General features: G+C 39.1%; 1 non-coding gene across 1 annotated transcript; it reads right to left on the reverse strand.

The window, feature by feature from the left end:
* Positions 1-9,859: 9,859 nt before the first annotated feature.
* Positions 9,860-9,931, reverse strand: TRNAS-GGA. Its single transcript has one exon. It is a non-coding gene; the product is annotated as a tRNA-Ser (tRNA).
* Between the last annotated feature and the right edge of the window lie 396 nt (positions 9,932-10,327).

Raw genomic sequence — 10,327 nt, forward strand, 5'->3', positions numbered from 1 at the left:
CAAGGGTGGTTTCATCTGCATATCTGAGGTTTTTGGTGTTTCTCCTGGCAATCGTGATTCCAGCTTGTGCTTCATCCACCCTGGCATTTCATATGATGTACTCTGCATATAGTTAAATAAGCAGGGTAACAATAGACAGCCTTGACATACTGCTTTCCCAATTTGAAACCAGTCCATTGTTTCATGTCTAATTGTTGCTTCTTGACTTGCATACATGTTTCACAGGAGCCAGGTAAGGTGGTCTGATATTCTCATCTTTTTAAGAATTTTCCAGTTTGTTGTGATCCACACAGTCAACATGTAGACAACAATAATTATATTACAATAAGCTGCAAACCTCAGTTCAGTCCAGTTCAGTTGCTCAGTCATGTCCGACTCTTTGCGACCCCATGAATCGCAGCACGCCAGGCCTCCCTGTCCATCACCAACTCCCGGAGTTCATTCAGACTCACGTCCATCGAGTCAGTGATGCAAACCTCAGTAGTTGGGTAAATTACAACAATATAATATTTTCCTTTTTCACAATGGAGATGTTGTTTATTAGCATATGCAAAGGATAAAATCAGAACTTCAAAAATTACAGACAACTGTTTAATGTTAAAAAATAAAATTGCCCGAGTTAAAAAAAAAATCTTTTCCATTAATGCAAAAAAAAAAATAATCAAACATATAAATGCTACTTTTTCCCTGTGGTATATAATAGTAGCATAGTATTAACAGTATTAGTTATTAATGGCAATAGAATTAGTTAATTATGTGTTAATAAAAATAAAATTAATTATTAAATAACAGTTCTAGAAAGTACACAAAAATGACGTTCCTCAAGTTAAAGATGAATAGATATTTTGGAATGCTACTTTCTCCTGAACTAGCCTCACTAACATATACTCGTATTTTCTAATTCTGCTTTGTGTTTACACCCACAATGTCAAATCTACAATAATGACAGCAGCAGCTTGAAGGATATGTGCTCATCTTCTCCTATGGGAACACCAAATCACAACTAGCTGCTGAACAATCATCAGCAGGCGAATGTTGCAGCCCACCAAAAAAACATATCCCACATCCAAGGACAAAAGAGAAGCCACAAGAAGACAATAGGAGGGGCACAATAACAATAAAATCAAATTTCATACCTGCTGGTGTGCAACCCACAAACTGGAAAATGATCATATCAAAGAAATTCTCCAATTGTTGCGAAGGTTCTAGGCCTGACATGAGACTTCTCAGTCTGGAGATCTGGCAAAGGGACTGGGAATCTACAGGGAATCTGACTTTGAAGGATAATGGGATTTGATCACAGAACTTCCACAGGACTGAGAGAAACAGATTGTTGGAGGGCACAAACAAAATCTTGTGTCCACCACGACCCAGGGGAAAGGAGCAGTGACCTCAGTGATTGAGCCAGAACTGCCTGTGAGTCTTTTAAAGTCTCCTGCAGAGGCTTTGGTCAGCAGTGGCCTACCACAGGGACCAAGGCACTGGCAGCAGCAGTCCTGGGAGGCATGTGTTGGAATAAGTCCTTTTGGAGGTCGATCTTAACCTTACTATATAGCCTAGGGACTCCAGGAGTGGGTGGACTCAGGCCACACAACTAACACAAGGAACATAGCCCCACCCATCACAAAATAATTGGATTAAAGATTTACTGAGCATGGCCTTGCCCACCAGAGCAAGACCCAGTTTTCCCCACAGCAAAACCTCCCATCAGGAAGCCTTCACAATGCTCTTATCTTCATCCATCAGAGGGCATACAGAAAAAACAAGAACAATAATCACAGAAAGTTAACCAAAATGAACACATGGATCATGGCCCTATGTAACTCAGTGAAGCTATAAGCTATCCTGTTCAGGGTCACCCAAGACAAATGGGTCATGGTGGAAAGTTCTGACAAAACATGTTCCACTGGAGAAGAGAATAGCAAACCACTCCAGTATTCTTGCCTCAAGAAACACCATGAATAGTATGAAAAGACAAAAAGATATGACACTGGAAGATAAGCCCCCAGGTAGATAGCTGTCCAATATGCTACTCGGGAAATATAGGGAAATATCTCAGAAAGAATGAAGAAGTTGGTCCAAATCAAAAATAATGCCCAGTTGTGGATGCAGCTGAAAGTGAAAGTAAAGTCTGATGCTGTAAAGGAGAATATTACATAAAAACCTAGAATGTTAGGTTCTTGATGTGAAGTGAAATGTTAGTCACTCAGTTGTATACAACTCTTTGCAAGCCCAGGGAACTAAACTTGCTCAAGCAGGAAATGACAAGTGTGAATACAGACATTTTAGAAATCAATGAACTAACATGGACAGAAATGGGTGAATTGAATTTAGATGACCACTGTATCTACTACTGTGTTCAAGAATCCTTTGGAAGAAATGGAGTAGCCCTTATAGTCAATAAAAGAGTCGAAAATGCAGTACTTGGGTGCAATCGCAAAAACTTAAAAAATCTCAAAAATGATCTTGGTTCATTTCCAAGGCAAACCATTCAATTCTACAGTAACCCAAGTCTATGCCCCAAAAACTGATGCCAAAGCAGGTGAAGTTGAATGGTTCTATGGAGATCTATAAGACATCCTAGAACTAACACCAAAACCAAGATGCCCTTTTCAATATAGGGGACTAGAATGCAAAAGTAGGAAGTCAAGAGATACCTGGAGTAACAGGGAAGATTGGCCTTGGAGTACGAAATGAAGCATGGCAAAGGCTAAGACAGTTTTGCTACAGAATACACTAGTCATGGCAAACACCCTTTTCCAACAACACAAAAGATGACTCTACATATAGACATCACCAGATGGTCAATACCAAAATCAGGTTGATTACATTATTTACAGTCGAAGATGGAGAAGTTCTATACAGTCAACAAAAACAAGTCCTGGAGACGACTATGGCTCAGATCATCAGCTCCTTATTGCAAAATTCAGGTTTAAATTGAAAAGAAGCAAGAAAACCACTAGACCATTTAGGTAAGACCTAAACCAAATCCCTTATGATTATACAAAGAATAGATTCAATGGTAGATCTGGTAGACAGAGTGCCTGAAGAACTATGGGCGGAGGTTTGTGACATTGTACAGAAGACAGGAACCAAGACCAACCACCAGGAAAAGAAATCAAAGAAGGCAACATGGTTGTCTGAAGAGACCTTACAAATAGCTTAGTAAAGATGAGAAGTGAAAGGCAAAATAGAAAGGGAAAGATATTGAATTGAATGCAGAGTTTCAAAGAATAGCAAGGAAAGATAAGAAAGCCTTCTTAAGTGAAAAATGCAAAGAAAGAGAGGAAAACAATAGAATGGGAAAGACTAGAGATTTCTTCAAGAAAACTGGAGCTATCAAAGGACTATTTCATGCAAAGATGGGCACAATACAGCACAGAAATAGCAAGAACCTAATAGAAGCGGAAGAGATTAAGAAGAGATGGCAAAAATACACAGAAGAACTATACAAAAAAGATCTTAATGACCTATAACCACAATGGTGTGGTCACTCACTTAGAGCCAGACTTCCTAGAAGGTGAAGTCAAACCTGACTAAGGAAACATTACTATGAATAAAGCTAGTGAAGCTGATGAAATTCCAGCTGAGCTATTTTAAATCCTAAAAGGTGATGTTGTTAAAGTGCTACATTCAATATATCAGCAAATTTGGAAAACTCAGCATTGGCCAGAGGACTGGAAAAGGTCAGTTTTCATTCCAGTTTCCTCAAAAAGCGATGCCAAAGAATGTTCAACTGCTGCTGCTGCTGCTGCTGCTGCTGCTAAGTCGCTTCAGTCACATCCGACTCTGTGCGACCCCATAGACGGCAGCCCACCAGGCTCTGCTGTCCCTGGGATTCTCCAGGCAAGAACACTGGAGTGGGTTGCCATTGCCTTCTCCATTGTATGAAAGTGAAAAGTGAAAGTGAAGTCACTCAGTCGCGTCTGATTCGTAGCGACCCCATGGACTGCAGCCTACCAGGCTCCTCCGTCCATGGGATTTTCTAGGCAAGAGTACTGGAGTGGCTTGCCATTGCCTTCTCCAAAGAATGTTCAAACTACCACACAATTGCAGTCATTTTGCATGTTAGCAAAGTAATGCTAAAAATCCTTCAAGCTAGGCTTCAACGGTATGTAAATTGAGGACTTCCAGATGTACAAGCTGGTTTTTGAAGAGACAGAGGAACCAGACAGCAAATTACCAACATCTGTTGGAGCATAGAATAAGCAAGGAAATTCCAACAAAGCATATACTTCTGCTTCATTGGGCTTCCCTTGTTGCTCAGATTGTCAAGAATCTGCTTGCCATACAGGAAATCTGGGTTGGATCCCTGAGTCAGGAAGAGCCCCTGGAGAAGGGAATGACTACCCATTCCAGTATTCTTGACTGGAGAATCTCATGGAAAGAGGAATCTGGTGGTCTACAGTTCATGGGCTTGCAAAGAGTTGGACATGACTGCTTCATTGACTATGTGAAAGCCTTTGACTGTTTTTATCACAACAAATTGTGGAAAATTCTTAAAGAGATAGGAATACAAGACAACCTTACCTGTCTCTTAAGCAACCTGTATGCAGGAAAAGAAACAACAGTTAGAATTGGACATGGAACAACTGACTGGTTCAAATTTGGGATGGAGTACATCAAGGCTTTATATTGTCACCTTGGTTATTTAACTTCAAAGCAGAGTACATCATGCCAAATGCTAGGCTGAATGAATCTCAAGCTGGAATCAATACTGCCTGGAGATATATCAACAACCTAAGATAAGAAGTTGATACCACTCTAATAGCAGAAAGTGAAGAGGAACTAAAGAGCTTCTTGATTAAGGTTAAAGAGGAGACTGAAAGGTGTCTTGAAACTCAATATTCAAAAAATTAAGGTCATGGCATCTCATTCCATCACTTCATGGCAAATAGACAGGGGAAAATTGGAATCAGTGACAGATTTTATTTTTTTGACCTTCAAAATCACTGCAGATGGTGACTGCAGCCACACAATTAAAAGATTCTTGCTCCTTGGAAAGAAAGCTATGGCAAACCTAAGCAGCCTATTAAAAAGCAGAGACAGCACTTTGCCAACAAAAATCCAGATGGTCAAAGCTATGGTTTTTTCAGGTAGTCAAGTATGGATACGAGAACTGGATCATAAAGAAGGCTGAGCAACTAAGAATTGGTGCTTTCAAAATGTGGCACTGGAGAGACTCTTGACAGTCCCTTGGAGAGCAAGGACATCAAACCAGTTAATCCTAAAGGAAATCAACCCTGAATATTCATTGGAAGGACTGATGCTGATGCTCCAATACTTTGACCACCTAACAGAAGAGCTGATCATTGGAGAAAACCCTGTTGCTGGGAAAGATTGAGGGCAAGAAGAGAAGGGGGCAACAGAGGATGAGATGGTTGGATCATATCGTCGATTCAATGAGCATGAGTTTGAGAAAGATCCAGGAGATAGTGAAGGACAAAGAAGCCTGGTGTGCTACAGTGCATGGGGTCGCAAAGAGTGGGACATGTCTTAGTGACTAAACAACAACAACCACCTTGAAAACTAGAGGATATTACTCTAAAACCAGAGTAAGATACCAAGTAAAAGTAAAACGAGGGCTTTTCTGGTGGTTCAGTTTAAAAAATGCATTTGCCAACACATAAGACCCAGCTTCTGTCTCTGGGTCAGGAAGATCACTTGGAAAAGTAAATGGCAACCCACTCCAATATTCTTGCTTGAGAAATCACAAGGACAGAGAACCTGCTGGACTATAGTCCATGGGGCACAAATAGGGTTGTACACAACTTAGCAACTAAACCACAGAAAAAGCACAAAAGAGAAACTAAATGGAAGTAATGATAAATCTTCAGTTCATATCTTTCCCCAAAAGATCTGTGAATCTCTCTTTTGAGTCATTCTGCTTTAAATGTACTTACTTGGAATCTGAATAAAGAAAAGTATTATTTAGTTCAGTTCAGTTCAGTTGCTCAGTCATGTCCGACTCTTTGCGACCCTATGAATTGCAGCATGCCAGGCCTCCCTGTCCATCACCAACTCCCGGAGTTCACTCAAATTCACGTCCATCGAGTCAGTGATGCCATTCAGCCATCTCATCCTCTGTCATCCCCTTCTCCTTCTGCCACCAATCCCTCACAGCATGAGTCTTTTCCAATGAGTCAACTCTTCATGTAAGGTGGCCAAAGTACTGGAGTTTCAGCTTTAGCATCATTCCTTCCAAAGAAATCCCAGGGCTGATCTCCTTCAGAGTGGACTGGTTGGATTTTTTGAGAATTGTGAGAAAAATGGAAAGTTATTCATTGAAATGTGATCAGTTTATTTACTTCATTATATTTTGATTGGTTTGTAATATTCTTTTTTAACTTTAGGACTTCATTTTATTACTTATAATAGTTCTTTCATTTCAATTGTTTCACTGACTATATAATACTTACAGTGATATATGTGAAACCATCTAAGAAATGTATAGTTGAATTGGCTCCTTAGTTGGCTTAAGTAAAATCTTGCTAAAAATAAGTATTTTAAAGGAAGTTTAAAGTTCTCTGTAAATTTAGTGAACCCCAGATGCTCTGGGAGTTGGTGATGGACAGGGAAGGCTGGTATGCTATAGTCCATGGAGTCATATACTTGGGTCCTCCAGGCTCCACTGCCTTACACTATCTCCCAGAGTTTGTTCAAATTCATGCCCATTAACTCCATCATGCTATCTAACCATTTCATCCTCTACTGCCCCTTCTTTTATCTTCAATCTTTCCCAGCATCGGGGTCTTTTCCAAGTCAGCTCTCTGCATCAGGTGGCCAAAGTATTAGAACTTCAGTTTCAGTATCAGTCCTTCCAATGAATATTCAGGGTTTATTTCCTTTAGGACTTGTTTGATTTCCTTGCAGTCCAAGGGATTCTCAAGAGTCTTCTCCAATACCACAGTTGAAAAGTATCAGTTATTTGGTGCTCAGCCTTGCCTTCTTTATGGACCAACTCTATCACATTCATACATGACTACTAGACTAACCATAGCTTTGACTAGATGGACCTTTGTGGTAATGTCTCTGCTTTTTAATACTCTGTCTAGGTTTGTTACAGCTTTCCATCCAAGGAGCAAGCACCTTTTAATTTCAAAGCTGCAGTCACCATCCACAGTGATTTTGGAGTCCAAGAAAAGAAAATCTGTCACTGCTTCCATTTTTTCCCCTTCCATTTGTCATAAAGTGATGGGACCAGATGCCATAATCTTAGTTTTTTGAAAGTTGAGTTTCAAGATTTCTCTTTCACTCTCCTCTTTCACCCTCATCAACAGGCTCTTTCATTTCTCTTCACTTTCTGCCATTAAAGTGATATCATCTTCATATTTGAGATTGTTGATATTTTTCCCACCAATCTTTTTTTTTAATTTTTTTAAAATTTATTTATTTTAGTTGGAGGCTAATTACTTTACAATATTGTAGTGGTTTTTGCCATACATTGATATGAATCAGCCATGGGTATACATGTGTTCCCTATCCTGAACCTCCCTCCCACCTCCCTTCCCATCCCATTCCTCTGGGTCATCCCAGTGAACACCAATCTTGACCTCAGATTGTGAGTCATCTAGCACAGCATTTCACATGATGCACTCTGCACTGAAGTTAAATAAGTAGGGTGATAATACACTTTTTGTACTCCTTTCCCAATTTTGAACCAGTCCATTGTTCCATGCCTAGTTCTAACCGTTGCTTCTTGACTTACATATAGGTTTCTCATGAAATAGGTAAGTCCATCTTGTTTTCCCTTCTCTGTAAAATTTTTAATAGCTTGTTATGATCTACACAATCAATGGCTTTCAAAGTAGAAATTTTTCTAGGACTCCCTTGCTTTCTCCATCATCTAGTGAATGTTGGCAATTTGATCTCTGGTTCTTCTGCCTTTTTTAAACCCAACTGGTACATCTGAAATCTGGATTCACATACCTCTGAAGGCTAACTTGAACAATTTTGAGGATAACCTTGCTAGCATGTGGAATCAGTGCAATAGTACCATAGTTAGAATATTCTTTGGCATTGCCCTTTCTTGGAATTGGAATGAAAATTGACCTTTTTCAGTACTGTGACCACTGCTGCATAACTATTTACATTAGCATCCAACCAAATAAATATTTAGGTATAACTTAACAAAATAAGTACAGTGTCTACATAAGATAAACTATATAACTTTGATAAAATAAATCAAAACTAAATAAAATGGAGAGACAGTTCATGTTTATTGATGGGAATACTCAATGCTGTTAAACTCGCATTTCTTCCAAACTCTATCAATTGTCCAATGAAATCCCAATCAAAATTCCAGCAAGTTGTTTTGTATCAACAAACTAATTTTAAAATATATGTTGAGAAGCAAAAGACCCAGTGCTAAAAGAGTTAATGCAATATTGAAGGAGAAGAAAAAAATTGAAGATCGACACCTCTAGACTTTAAGACTTACTATAAGGCTATAAATAATGGAAACAGTGAGAGACGATTTTTTTGAAATCCAAAATCACTGCAGATGGTGGCTGCAGCCATCGAATTAAAAGATGCTTGCTCCTTGGAAGAAAAGCTATGAAAAATCTAGACAGCTTATTAAAAAGCAGAGACATTACTTTGCCAACAAAGGTTCATCTAGTCAAAGCTATGGTTTTTCCAGTAGTCATGTATGGATGTAAGAGTTGGACTATAAAGAAAGCTGAGTGCTGAAGAATTGATGCTTTTGAACTATGGTATTGGAGAAGACTCTTGAGAGTCCCTTGGACTGCAAGGAGATCCAACCTGTCCATCCTAAAGGAAATCAGTCCTGAATATTCATTGGAAGGACTGATGCTGACGCTGAAACTCCAGTACTGTGGCCACCCGATGCGAAGGACCAACTCATTGAAAAAGACCTTGATGCTGCGAAAGATTGAAGGCATGAGAAAAGGGGACAACAGAGGATGAGATAGTTGGATGGCATCACCTACTCAATGGGCTTGAGTTTGAGCAAGCTCGGGGAGTTGGTGATGGACAGGGAAGACTAGTGTGCTGCAGTCCCTCGGGTTGCAAATAGTTGGATATGACTGAGTGACTGAAGTGAACTGATAAGGCTATAGCAATCCAAACAGTGTGGTATAATTGAAATAATAGACAAATAGAGCCATAGAATAGAATACAGAACCCAGACACTGACTCACATAAATAGAATCAACAACGGAAAAAAGCAGTACTATGGAATAAGGATAATCTTTTCCACAATGCTGCTGGAACAACTTTCATATTCAAAACAGTAAGTCTACACACAGACATTACACTAACATTAACTTGAAGTGGATCATAGACCTCATTGTAAAACACAAAACTATAAAACTTCCAGAAGAAAGCATAGATGACCTTGGGTATGGCAATGACTTTTGAGATGCAACATCATGAAAGAAATAATTGATAAACTAGACTCCATTAAAATTAAAAATATTTGTTATGAAAGATACTCTCAACAAAATTAGAAAGCAATCCACATCTGGGTGAAAATATCTGCAAAAGATACATCTGACAAAGGATCATTATCCAAAATGTACAAGAAATGCTTTAAACTCAATGGTAAGAAAACAACCTAATTAAAAATGGGCCAAAGATCTTAATAGACACCTCACCAAAGAAGACATTAAGATGACAAATAAGCATATGAAATGATGCTTCATATCATATTTCATTAGAGAATTGTAAATTAAAGTCACACTTGCATATCACTACACATGTATTAGTAAAGTGAAGTCACTCAGTCGTGTCCGACTCTTTGTGACCCCGTGGACTGTAGCCTACCTGACTCCTCCCTCCATGGGATTCTCCAGGCAAGAGTACTGGAGTGGGTTGCCATTTCCTTCTCCAGGGGATCTTCCCAACCCAGGGATCGAACCCAGGTCTCCTGCATTCCAGGCAGACACTTTAACCTCTGAGCCACCAGGGAAGCCCAAAATCTGTAATACTCATAACACCAAATGCTGGAGAGGATGTGAAGCAACAGGAACTCTCATACATTGCTGGTGGGAATGAAAAGTATCATAACTATTTTGGAACCCAGTTTAGCAGTTGATCACAAGCCTAAACATACTCTTACCGTACGATCCAGTAACTGCACTCTTTAGGATATACACATATGAATCAAAACTTACAACCACCGAAAAAATTGCTCATGGATATTTATAGCAGCATTATTCATAATGGCCTAAATTTGAAAGTAACCAAGATATTCTTCAGTAGGTGAATGAATAAATAGCATTCTAATGATGGATTATTATTCAGTACTAAAGAGAAATAAGTTATGAATTTGTGAAAAGACACAGTGGACACTTAAATGTATATT

Source organism: Bubalus bubalis, chromosome 17 (assembly GCF_019923935.1).
Source record: "Bubalus bubalis isolate 160015118507 breed Murrah chromosome 17, NDDB_SH_1, whole genome shotgun sequence".
NCBI lineage: Eukaryota > Metazoa > Chordata > Mammalia > Artiodactyla > Bovidae > Bubalus > Bubalus bubalis.